General features: G+C 41.4%; 1 long non-coding RNA gene across 1 annotated transcript; it reads left to right on the forward strand.

The window, feature by feature from the left end:
• Positions 1-10,350: 10,350 nt before the first annotated feature.
• Positions 10,351-12,807, forward strand: LOC134575502 (uncharacterized). Its single transcript, XR_010085682.1, has 3 exons — positions 10,351-10,491; positions 11,416-11,454; positions 12,565-12,807. It is a non-coding gene; the product is annotated as an uncharacterized LOC134575502 (long non-coding RNA).
• The last annotated feature ends 743 nt before the right edge of the window (positions 12,808-13,550 follow it).

Genomic DNA, 13,550 nt, shown 5'->3' on the forward strand with positions numbered 1-13,550 from the left:
AAAGAACGAAAACGTTTTAGCCACATTTATATGGTTTATTCAAAGAAGTGTGAGTACTATAAAAAAGATTGAGGAAAAAATAACTTGAACAACAGAAGTAAATGGATTGATACGGCAGAAATAGCTGAGGAAAGACCCCCAGAGCTGTTTATGAAAAAGAAATAAAAAAATACGAGCCATTATTGGACCATCACATGCTCTGTCTATATCATCAATAAGGTAAATTGTAACTATATCCCAAGTATGAAAGGGATCAGCAATGAAAAGGTATAAAGAAAATATAATAATAATAATAATAATAATAATAATAATAAAGTGTTACTACTATTAAATTATTAGATTTTAATTAATGGATTTAATGTAATACTTAGTATATGTTTCCATAACATTCACATACCTTAAGTATTATAACATTCCTGCTGTTTTGGTATTTCTTAGCAATTTTGCTAACAACGCAAACTCCATTTTGCTAACAAGACACTCTATTCCATTAAGATGGGCCTCTCACATACTCTGTGCTGAATCGAAATATGTGGCAAGAGTCAGGGAATAATTGTTGAAATAAATATGTTTTAGCCTTAATCCAGCTAGTTTTAGTTGATTTTCATATGTAATTTGTTACGTAAATGAACGAGAGTTTTTTTGTTATCTAAGTCCATCCTTTATGTGGACAATTATAGTCCGTTACGTTGGTTTGCGAAATTAGAGAGAATTCAAAGATTAAAGGAGTTAGAATGGGCCAAGAAGAATATAAAACCTTATTATATGCGGATGATGTCTTGGTTACTCTTTCAGACCCTGAAACATCAATAGACGAATTATTAAAAGTTATATCAGAATTTGGGCAATACTCGAATTTTAAGTTAAACATAGACAAAACTATCCTTCTAGCTAAAAATATAGGTAAGGACGAGAAAGCAAGGATTAATGCAAAGTTTAATTTTGAGTGGGCAAAAAAAATTATTAATTATCTGGGTATAAAAGTCTCTAGTGACCCAAATAAGATTATGGAGAATAATATTTTGCCAATGATAAAACAAATAAATAAACAACTAAAAGACCTAAGAAATGCAGAGATATCATGGATAGGAAGGATAAACGTAATAAAATCCTATATAATCCCTAAGTGGAGTTATATATTTCGTTTGTTACCTTTGAAGGTCCCAAAACCTTGGCTTTCGATGATCCAGTCTGCCTTAGAAAAATGTATTTGGCTGAAAAAAAAAACCTAGTGTCAACAAAAAGATTTTTAAATATGCTTTTTTATATGTTTTTTTTTAAAAAAAAACATAATGCTTTTTTATATATGCAGTCTTGTGATGAGCTGTTTTTTTTATATATATATATGCAGTACAAATACATGCCTGATTTTTATTATGTAATGTAACTTTTAATTTATATAACCATCACAGTCTTTTAATGTGTATATAGCTGATACTATTATTTCTATGTACAATTAGATTTATTTAGTTTATCTTCACTGGTTTGCCCTCCCTGTCTAGAATTACGGCCGGACCTTTTTTCACTACAAATCCCAAGCGCCTTTGCGCCGATCACGTGACCCACGCATCACACTTCCTTATGTGTTGCGGGTCACGTGACATAATGTATACCCGCCCCCCTTGACTCGCGTACCGCCTATTATGAGGACGGCCGCACGCCCACTACTATTCCCCATGCGGCAATGTCCTCCTCCCCTCTCATTATTGCTCCAGACAATGATCACGTGACCCGCACACTACACTCCCGATAGTGCCGTGCGGGTCACGTGATGCGCTATATACAGATTTATATTATTAGAATTTCAGTTAGAACCCTCGTTTTTAACTTTATATAATCTAAAATGATTGTGACATGTTATTATTATTATTATTATTATTATTATTGCCATTTATATAGCGCCAACAGATTCCGTAGCGCTTTACAATATTTTGAGAGGGGGGGGATGTAACAATAAATAAGACAATTACAAGAAAACTTACAGGAATAATAGGTTGAAGAGGACCCTGCTCAAATGAGCTTACAGTCTATAGGAAGTGGGGTATTAGAAACATTAGGATAGGAAATATCAAGTAGGAGTGAAGCAGAGCTGGAGGAGAGAGCAAAGCACTATCCCATAGGGACAGGTATGTAAGGGAGAGATTACTCTGGGAGGCCATACGCTTTCCTGAAGAGATGGGATTTAAGGCCCTTCTTAAATGATTGAAGACTAGGGGAGAGTCTGATGGCAGTAGGCAAGTTATTCCATAGGAGAGGAGCCGCCCGTGAAAAGTCCTGCAAGCGTGAGTTGGCCGTACGGGTGCGAGCAGCGGTCAGGAGGTGGTCGCGGGCAGAGCGGAGGGTACGAGGAGGGGCATACCTCTGGATCAGTGAAGAGATATAAGAGGGGCTGGAATTGTTCAGTGCTTTAAATGTATGGGTTAGCACTTTGAATTGACTCCTATAGGATACAGGGAGCCAATGTAAGGACTGGCAGAGGGGCGAGGTGTGAGAGGACCGACTGGATAGGAAAATCAGTCTAGCTGCAGCATTCATTACAGACTGTAGCGGGGCAGTACGGCTTTTGGGGAGACCAATCAGGAGAGGGTTACAGTAATCCATGCGGGAAATTACTAGAGCATGGACAAGCTCCTTGGTAGCATCTTGCGTAAGAAAGGGGCGGATGCGGGCTATGTTTTTGAGTTGGAACCTACAGGACTTGGCAACAAACTGGATGTGAGACTCAAAGGTGAGACCAGAGTCAAGTATGACGCCAAGACAGCGCGCTTGTAGGGATGGACTCATGTGGATATCACTGACTTGAAGGGAGAGTGAGAGAGGAGGATCAGTATTAGGAGGAGGAAAGACAAGGAGTTCAGTTTTAGAGAGGTTAAGTTTGAGAAAGCGTGATGACATCCAGTCAGAGATGGAAGAGAGGCAAGCAGTGACACGTTGCAGGACGGCCGGGGAGAGGTCCGGTGAGGAGAGGTATATCTGAGTGTCATCAGCGTACAGGTGGTAGTTGAATCCAAAAGAGGCAATACGTTTTCCAAGAGAGGCAGTATAAAGAGAAAATAGAAGGGGACCAAGGACAGAGCCTTGGGGAACTCCAACCGAGACAGGGCGAGGGGAGGAGGTATCCTTGGAAAAGGAGACACTAAATGAGCGTTGGGAGAGATAGGAGGAAAACCAAGAGAGGACAGAGTCACAGAGACCGAGTGATTGAAGAGTTTGAAGGAGGAGAGAATGATCAACTGTGTCAAAGGCAGCAGAGAGGTCAAGGAGAATTAATATGGAGTAGTGACCTTTGGATTTAGCGGAGATTAGGTCATTAGTCACTTTGATAAGAGCGGTCTCAGTAGAGTGGAGAGGGCGGAAGCCAGACTGAAGAGGGTCAAGGAGAGAGTTGGAATTAAGGAAGTGAGACACACGGGTAAAGACAAGTCTTTCCAAAAGCTTTGATGAGTAAGGGAGCAGGGATATGGGACGATAGTTCGAGGGGAAGGACGGGTCAAGAGATGTTTTTTTCAGGATAGGTATTACAGTGGCATGTTTAAGGTATATATAAGGTTATATTTATATTGTATTAACTTCTATTTATTGTTTTATTTGTTATTATAAGTTTTAAAATTTAAATGTATAATGTATGATTTTGATTGGATACTGATCATTGATGCTATTTTGGTGCCATTTTTTAAAGTCCCAGTGCCCCTATAAATACCCTATACTTTACATTGCCATAATACAGACAAGGACCGGGGGCTGTCAGAGAGCTGTAACTTACCTCTCCTTCAGCTCCTGTCAGCTCCCTTCTCTCACCTCCGGTCCGTGCATTACCCAGATCTGCTCCCTCTGCAAGTCTTGCGGGAGCTGCGGGGTCAGAGCGTTGCCACGGGTTACCATGGCAACGCTCCGCACGCCCGCGAGACTTGCAAAGGGAGCTGATCTGGGAGCTGCACGGACCGGAGGAGAGAGAAGGGAGCTGACAGGAGCTGCTGTGAAGGTAAGTAACACTTCCTGCCAGCCCCTCTCCTACAGCCCATCCACTGGACCACTAGGGAGTGAGAGCCCCCCTCCCTGGCCAGCTAACAAGCAGGGAGGGGGGACGAAAAAAAAATAATAATATTAATAATAAAAAATAGTAATAAAATAAAATAAAAAAATATCTAAGAAAAAAAATAATAATATTAAAATAATAATTAAATAATAATAAAAAAATGCCCACCCCCCACCAATGCTCTCCATCACACACACACACACACTGCACTCATACACACACACTGCATTTATTGGGACTATTTCAATTTATTTCTATTTATTTATTCTGTTTTAACTTATTTATTCTGTTTTAAGTTTGGCGCAGCCTTTCTTTCTCTTGTTGTACATTTCTATTTAGGAGGGTTAGAGGGTTACACTCTGTAAGGCCGCTGCCTATCCATTATATTATTAGCACTAACCTATTTTTTATTTTTATTTCTTCTAGATTTCTTGGCACTATGTCTTTTTAATGAGTCTGTTTTATTTGTGGTAATTAATATTTTGTGCTTTTGAAAAAGGAGAAGAAAAGGGGAAGGAGTAAGGAGGGGATATGAAAAAGTATACCTTTCTGAGGCATAAGTGACACGTTTGTGACTGTACATTCTCTTGTAGAACCTTCCTTCAATTGTACTGGTGGTTTTATTTGTTTGTCAAATTGTTTAAGTCTTTTTTGTGTAATTGATGGAGAAAAAAAAAGAGAAAAAAGAAAAAATAATAATAAATATTCTAAATGTCAAAAAGAAAAGAGAAAAAAAGGATAATGTCCATAGCATAATCATCATAGTTCAAGAATACAGAGATCAGGAAGAGAGATAAGCATAAGAAGGGAGTTTGGATCTTATTCTATAATATATGTTCTGTGGTCATGGCCCTATAAATCATCGCTTACTATCAAGGGCGGGCTGGGCCCGGGGGCAGGGAGGCAATTGCCCCCCAGGCCGCACTAAATAATTTTAAAACCGGCCGCGGCGGGACGGTCCTAATGCTGCAGCCGACTGAGAGCTCTGTTAAGAGCCTCCGGCGGCTGCAGCGCTGCTTCTCTCCTCCCCTCCCCTGTAGCGTGGCCGAGCTCCTCTCCAGTCCACGGTGCCCGGCTGCAGTGATAGGAAGGTGCACACTCAGTGTGCACTTCCTCTCAGTCCGGCCGGTTACAGGAAACAGAAACTCCGCGCGGAACAGGAGTTTCTGTTTCCTGTAACCGGCCGGACTGACAGGAAGTGCACACTGAGTGTGCACCTTCCTATCACTCCGGCCGGGCACCGCGGATTGGAGAGGAGCTCGACCATGCTACAGTGAAGGGAAGGGAAGGGAAGGGGAGGGGGAGTAAGAAGAAGGGGAGGGGTAAGAAGAAGAGGGGGGTAAGAAAAAGTGATGGGGCAAGAAGAAGGGGTTGGGTAAGAAGAAGGGGTTGGGTAAGAAGAAGGGGGGGATAAGAAGAAGGGGTAAGAAGAAGGGGTGGGTTAAGAAGAAGGTGTGGGGTAAGAAGAAGGTGTGGGGTAAGAAGAAGGGGGTAAGAAGAAGAGGGGGTAAGAAGAGGAAGGGGTAAGAAGAAGGAGGGAGTAAGAAGAAGGGGGTAAGAAGAAGGGGGTAAGAAGAAGGGAGGGGTAAGAATAAGAGGGAGGTAAGAAGAAGGGAGGGGTAAGAAGAAGAGGGGGTAAGAAGAAGAAGGGAAGAGTAAGAAGAAGAGGGGAGTAAGAAAAACAAGGAGGGATAAGAAGAACAGGTGGGGGTAAGAAGAAGGGGTGGGGTATGAAGAAGGGGTAAGAAGAAGGGGAGGGGTAAGAAGAAGAGGGGGTAAGAAGAAGAAGGGGGGAGTAAGAAGAAGGGGGCGACTAAGAAGAACAAGAAGGGGTAAGAAGAACAGGGAGGTTAGAAGAACAAGTGGGGAGTAAGAAGAAGAAGAAAAAGGGGGGTAAGAATAATGGTGGTAAGAAGAAGAAGGGGGATAAGAAGAAGGGGGAGAGTAAGAAGAAGAAGAGGGGGAAGAAGAGGGGGTAAGAAGAAGGGGGGGAGTAATAAGAAGGGTGGTAAGAAGAACAAGGGGGGTAAGAAGAGGAAGGAGGGGGGAGAGTATGGGGGGAGAGTATGGGTGAAGAGAAGGGGAGATGAGGAGAACGGGGGGACTGAGAAGAACAGAGGGAGGGTGGGTGGCGAGGAGAACAAAGGGAGGAGAGGGGGTAAGAAGAACACAGTGGGGTGAGGAGAAGGGGAGATGAGAACACAGGGAGGAGGAGGTGAGAAGAACACAGGTAGGGGGAGGTGAGAAGAACACAGGGGGTGAGTGAGAAGAACACAGGGGGTGAGGAGAACACATGGAAGGAGGGTTCAGAGAAGAATACAGGGAGGGTGGAGGGGGGGATGAGAAGAGCACAGGGAGGGTGGGTGAGTGTGAGAAGAGACCGCGGGGGGGGGGGAGCTCTAAGTGACAGTATGGACAGCTCTATAGGACAGGGGGCAAGACAGGGAGCTCTTTCACACTACGCGCACACGCACACACAATGCATCCCTATACATACACAGAAACACACAATGCATCCCTACACACACAGAAACACATGCTTCCCTTACACACAGAGAAACAGACAATGCAAACCCTTACACACACAATGCGACCCTTACACACAAAGACAATGCATCCTTTGCACAGAAACACACAATGCAAACCCTTACACACACATGCAAACGCACACACTGCTTTTCTTACATAAAAAACAGAAACACAACGCATCTCTTACACACACTCAATGCACACACATACATACACACACTTTGCATCTCTTATACATACAAACACAGATTCACACAATGCATCCCTTACACACAACCAGAAACACACAATACATCCCTTATACACAAATACACACTGCTTTCACTACACTGCATCACCTACACAAACTGGTATCCCTATACACTACATACCATAAGCACACATATTATATCCTCTACAATAACACATAACACATCCCTACACACTCCACTCTCTGTGAGCGAACTCACGGGTGGGTGGAACATATAAGTGGACTTATGAGTGGGCCTTATGGGCATACTCACTGTTAAGACACTCCTGGCATAAAGGAGTGAAACGGCCGCTTAGTAGAGCTTCCCCTTTCAGGGATACAGGCACGACTACTTTAGAGCCCCAAACTCCCAAACTGGAACCAGGGGAATGCTCCTAACTCCTGAACAGCATACTAATAATACTCCAAACTCCTGAATGGTAATCTCACGCTGCTAACAGACGAACAGACACAGCATCCAAGCGGCTTACATTCCCAGCAGTCAGTCTCTATCCGTGTATAGTATATCCCCCCAATCACGAGACCAAGCTCCGTATTGAGGGTAAAACAAGAATTGGCTTTAATAAGGGCTACCTGACCGTATTTAAACAGGTCTCCCACTTGGTGAACTCTCCCCTAGGGGACCAAATGGGAGACTGTAACAAAGGACAGACAGGTATCGAATCAGGACACACAGTCAAAATACACCCCCCACAATGCATCCTGGCTTCCTCCTCTCTGCCCTGGAGATAATTGAGAAGTAATTCAATTATCTACCAGGACAAAGACAAATCGCCATTATACACGTGGGGACACCAGAATAGAAATTACTGTTAAAATATACAGTGTCACAAATGTCACAATAAATACAGACATATAACATACCCCCAAAGAGCTCAGGTCTGAGCGCACATTATTAGGTGAATGGCGCTCAGACCACACGAATACAGTTTAATCGCCATGGAGCCAAAGTCTTTAATTCCACGAACAGGCTCCATGGCATGCTATCTGGGTACCCTCACATGTAATATAATATAAGACATAAAGTACCGAATGCTCCGTTGTTCAGTTTACGAACGAATCTGAAGACCCGTAGGCTGGTAGTTCAGCAGTGCTTGGGAGGAAAAAGTGTCCGCTTTTAGTGTACTAACACTGCACAGAGCACCGCTGGCTGGCCGGGGGGGACTTCCATAACACCGCCACCGTGTGTCGGCTATGTGTAACCGTGACCACCCAGTAACAGGCAATTAAGCTGCGGTTAACCATAGATACTGGGTGGTCAATTGAAAGCACACGCCAGCTTCCCGGTGGTCGCGTATTCAGTAGTCTTTCGGGAAACAACACGGGGAAACAGGGGGACTGTATGGGCAAAGAAATAACCGAACAAACAGACGAATGGAGGGAGGAGAAACATAATCCAATGACAGACGGTTCTGTCACACTCACTGTCAGGCCCTGGGGCTCAGACCTTGAGCTGTGTAAGGAGCCCCCAAAAAATGGAGCTGCTTCCAATTCTCCCAGAACATTGAATTTTGTGACCACAGTTGCAAACAGCCTCCAGAGATCCTGTTCTACACCAGACCAGTGGAGCCAAACTGCAGTCCATCATCATCCTCATCTGGTTGTAAGTAGGCAATCTAGTATGATATTAGTGACACTAATCTGTAATTTACCTCACATTAAAGGGACACTATAGTCCCCAGAACTACTTCAGCTTAAGGAAGTGGTTCTGGTGTCTACAGCTGGTCCCTGCAGGCTTTTTAATGTAAACACACACAGTGTGCAGCACTGGCGTTAGTTCATATGGCAGATCATATGGGTGAGGCATTGTGATGTCACATGGGGGCGGCAAATTTTTCTTTTGCCTAGGGCGCAAAAATCCTTGCACTGGCTCTGATCCTGGGCAGGTGCACCAGTCTACTGGTGACCCACAGGAGGGGAGTGCAATGATTGCACAGCACTCTCCTCCTGCCCAGATCTGTCTTTACTGCAGTGCAAGGGCCCTCTGCCCCTAATTTACAGTGGCTCACACTCACAGCAAGCAGTGCCTGGAGCCCTTTGCAGAGACGGGAACAAAGAGGTTCTGCGGCAGCTGGCCGTCCTGCAAGCATTACATTAACCAGCTGTTCCCCATGCAGCCACAGGTGGCGCTGTGCTGGGAGAATGTGATTACTCTTCACTTCCTCCCAGCTTACAGAGCAGCGCATGGGGGAGAGAGAGGAGGAGGCATGATTTAATCTTACAATAAATCCACTAAGCAAATCTTTATAAATTTTGGGGGGATCAGCTCTGTTTCCACAGTTCATTGGTGTTTACTCTGATGTCTGTATTAATATTGAGGGATGTCTAAGTAGTAACGTCAGTGTGTGTCAGCAGGGCCAGCCGTTGGGGTGTGCACGCTGTAAGGTCACGCAGGGTGCCATGACAACAGAGGCACCCGGCGGCCAACACAGCTCACAAGTTGAGAAACTGACGCTAAGAAGGTAGAAACAATCACTGCCCTACGTGTTCTCTTAATTGCAAACAAAACATTTCACAACAATATATTAATTTAACGTTATTTAAAACCTGATGGAAACAATACAGTCATCAAGATGCAAGTCATGATATAATTACGGATTAGAGTATATATATATATATATATATATATATATATATATATATATATATAAATCATTAAGGGCACATGTTATATAATAAAAAAATGAAAATAAACAGAGTAGAAGGGGTAATGATTGGCAGAAGATAGTTATCGCAATCTCCTTACCACTTGATGTTTCAGTTGTTGTTCCCCAAAATTCTATCCTTGGCATATTTAGCTTCCAATCTATGCTTCCTTTCTTGGCAACCTTGTTATTGCATTGGGTTTCAAACACCACATTAGGCTGAAGGGCCGGCACAAGACATTGGGCTGCCTGAGTCCAAGGATGAAATGCTGCCCCCTCCCCCCCCCCACCAACTCTCCCACAAAATCACCATCCCCTCTACAACCAACCAAAGCCAGCCCCTTTTTTTTTTCTAAATTTTGCAAATTAGTTTGATTTTCACTACAAGACAGTGCTCCCTGAATACACGTGGAAACAGATAAATGAATATGTGTGCTTAATCAAGCTCAAGGGCTATCTAGCTAAGCACTTTGTATAAAAGAGCTTCAATGGCTAGTTATCAGCTTACAGGCAGGGCTCTCTCTACCTCTTGTATTTGTCTGTCTATATTGTACGGTCTCCATTAATTGTACAGCGCTGCGGAATCTGTTGGCGCTTTATAAATACCAGTAATAAATAAATATAACAATTACTCACAAATTCTAATATGCAAATCTTAAGTATACAGATAATACAAAAATATGTAATGATATAAAAACGGAACGCAATTACAGACTTAAACCATAAAAAGTGTTATTAAAAGAGGTGTAAGGATGTATGTTTGAAATATTTCAACAAGATAAACCTGTATTCAGTTTCACTGTAAAACAATTTATTAGATGCGAATATGACTATCCTGACGTATAAATACAGTAAGTTAGCACATATTCAACACAACTGAAAAGCTCCTTCTTCCCTTCAAACTTACGGCACAGTCTGTAAAACTCGACCAAAAATAATCATGTCTGGAGTCAAGGGACAGACGAAATGCCCAGATCCATGCCCGGATCCTTGCCCACCACGATGCCCACCAACAAAGCAATGTCACGATCGTAAGTAAAAAAAATCCATGTTATATCAATACTTAAATCATGCTCGTGTATGTTTTATTTTAGAATTATCATGATAAATACTTTGCTTTTTTATCTCTAAAACACACTCACAACTGTCAACGATATGATCATCTAAGCAGATTTATTTCACGTTTGATTATTGCCATGTCTCTGGTTTAAATGCTAATTTACATTACAGAGATAAGTGATGTTTTAAAGGCCAAGGACCTGATCTTTTAGGCACATCTGGCATTAAAGGGAACGTTTCTCTGAATTCCTATTTTATGACACAATGCTGAGTTTTGTGATCAATTTAGTAATGACTCTGGTCTAATGAAGGCTGGAGACATGTGTTATTTTAATGGTGAGCAGGGGGCTTGTGTTATTTTAGTAAATACAGATACAAGGAAACACATTTCATTGACATATACACAAAATACTGTCAGTAAGAAAAATAGGAAAGTTTAATATCTATACAGGGCAGGGCATGGAAGGAACAAAAATGGTTTATTTTGTTGTCTTGTCTCTGTTTATTGAATAGAGCTGGCACAATTTAAATAAGTGGAATATAAAAAAAATATCTGAAAGGGAGTCGGAGAAAATCATTTCATATTAGCTTATTAAACAGCGTTAATATTACAGCTGTGGTAATGCAGTATTTTACTGCTTTGAATATTGGGCCATCAGTATCTATGAATAAACTGGATTGTATACTAGTTAATGCCAAAAAATGTATTAAAAAAAAAGATTAAACAAAATAATTGTAAGGTTTATATTGTGAAATGTATTTCAGGCACATAGAAATTTCAATGTATTGAAAATGTAAATAGATTGCATGGGATTAAGCAGGATTTTATTCTAATTAAGTTAATAGTACACAAATTTGAGAAAAATCATTAATATTTTTTCCTTCTTCTTTTGCAGCTTGTGACCCATGCCCCAAGCCAGTTCCTCAATGCCCAGGTAAAAACGGCACAACCTATTAGCTCTCCACTGACTAATATTTATTTATAGCGTAGAAACAAAAAAAGTACTTTTGCTAAAATATAGATAATGGACCCACAAAGGAAGAGTCTTCTTATTACTACGGGCTGATCATGTTAATAAATCACATTCTGTTTGGTGGGGGTTGTCACACTATGTAGTAAATCAATACTGCACTATGTGATCGACACTGCACCGGGAGACATCTAATATCGGGCAGTATCAGGACATACATATATGAATTGTTATTAGCTGCTGCTGTCATGAGCTCAGTCCGCTAGCATTAACTAACAAATAAAATGAATTAAATCTTATTTTGTTATTACGTTAATGCATAAAACAATACTATAAGAAGACCTCTCTAATCCATTAAAAGTACACTCCACTGCCCAAGTACAAACAATAAACCTTTATCTAGTAGATATTCCACTGATGAAAAAAATACACGTATTTATTTATAGGTAGCATATCTAAAAACAGTTTGCAAAAGCTACAGATCTTTTACACATAAGCCTTTGCAAGCCCTCCCCTTCTCCCCCACTCAGAATTTCTGTGGCTGTCCAATCACAGGCTTCCCAATGCAACTCGATGAGAAGTCTTTGCAAGGCAGGTGCTCTGGGCAAATACTGCATCCTGAGTTTAGCTTTATTGAACTAAACAAACCAGAAATTTACAGAACTGTGGGCAGTGTAACAAGATTAATTTATAAAAGTGACAATTTTGGTTGAAATCTGCGCATATTGTATTGTATAATAAATACTTTAGGTGCGTGGAGTGCTCCTTTAATAATAACAACAGTCTGTGTGGCCATAATAGTCTGTTCTTTAAAGGTATTATTCCAAAATAGAATGACCCCCTCATGGGAAGCGTGGTGCTGCCATAGAATAGGAACGTTTTAATAATTGATGACATGCAGTTGGTACAGACCTAAATATAACTACAAACTGTTATATTTGGTCCTTAAATAACTTTCTAATATTTCAAGGTTGCAATTAGAGTATATTCATGTTCAAAATGGTTAATCTACAAATAAATTGGCAGTCTAATTTTCTATCTCTCACTCATACAATCTCTGTTCTCTCTTTCCAGATCCCTGCAAACCGGCTCCCCAGCACTGTCATCAGGACGTGAAGTGCGTGAAGAAGTGTTAATATGATGGAATCCTGTGTTGAAACTGCTGTCTGCTTCTTTGCTTAACAAATTATATCTAGCGCGACATCTGAAAAACAAACATTTCGTTGTCCTTTTAATGATTACCTAGTGGTACCCAGTTTCCTCTGGTGACAACGCAGTTCACCATTTGCTGTATGAGCCAATCAACATTGAATTAAAATGCATTCTGAAACATGAAGTTATGTCTTGTGGTATTTGTTTTGTCCAGTTATTAAATCCAAGGGTTCACATACTTTTTCCACCTGCACTGTGAATGTTTACATGGTGTGTTCAATAAAAACATGGCAACATTTCATTCTTTGTGTGTTATTAGTTTAAGCAGACTTTGATTGTCTATTGTTGTGACTTAGATGATGATCAGATCACATTTTATGACCAATTTGAGCAGAAATCCATATCATTCCAAAGGGTTCACATACTTTTTCTTGCAACTGTACTTTGATAAAAACATAATAAAAGTCCATACTTATATAGTGTATAGGTGAGGGAGATTATACAAATGAACACAAATAAAAACAGAAGCCTTTAAATGAGAAAAAATTAACTCAGAAGATGGTCACTTGACACGCATGTACTTCCGCGTCACGTGACTACAATGGACCGCATACATCATATGGGAGTGGAATGCATATGCGGCAAGAGAGATGAGGAAGTAGTCTCGTCGCCCCGTGGGAGGAGTTCTGTACACGGGGCGACGGGACTGAAGAAAAAAAGAGCAGATATTCCCACGTGTTGTCTAGTGCAGTGGCAGCACAGACAACACACTGAGACATAGCATCTCCCGAACTGTGGAATCGAGACCCAAACTGGGCTAAACCACTGGGGGAGGGCATAACTAAAAATGCAATGGTTAAAAAATTAACAATCAAGGCATATTTAGACACGAACAGTGGCAGTTGAAC

This window comes from Pelobates fuscus, chromosome 10 (genome assembly GCF_036172605.1).
Source record: "Pelobates fuscus isolate aPelFus1 chromosome 10, aPelFus1.pri, whole genome shotgun sequence".
Lineage (NCBI taxonomy): Eukaryota > Metazoa > Chordata > Amphibia > Anura > Pelobatidae > Pelobates > Pelobates fuscus.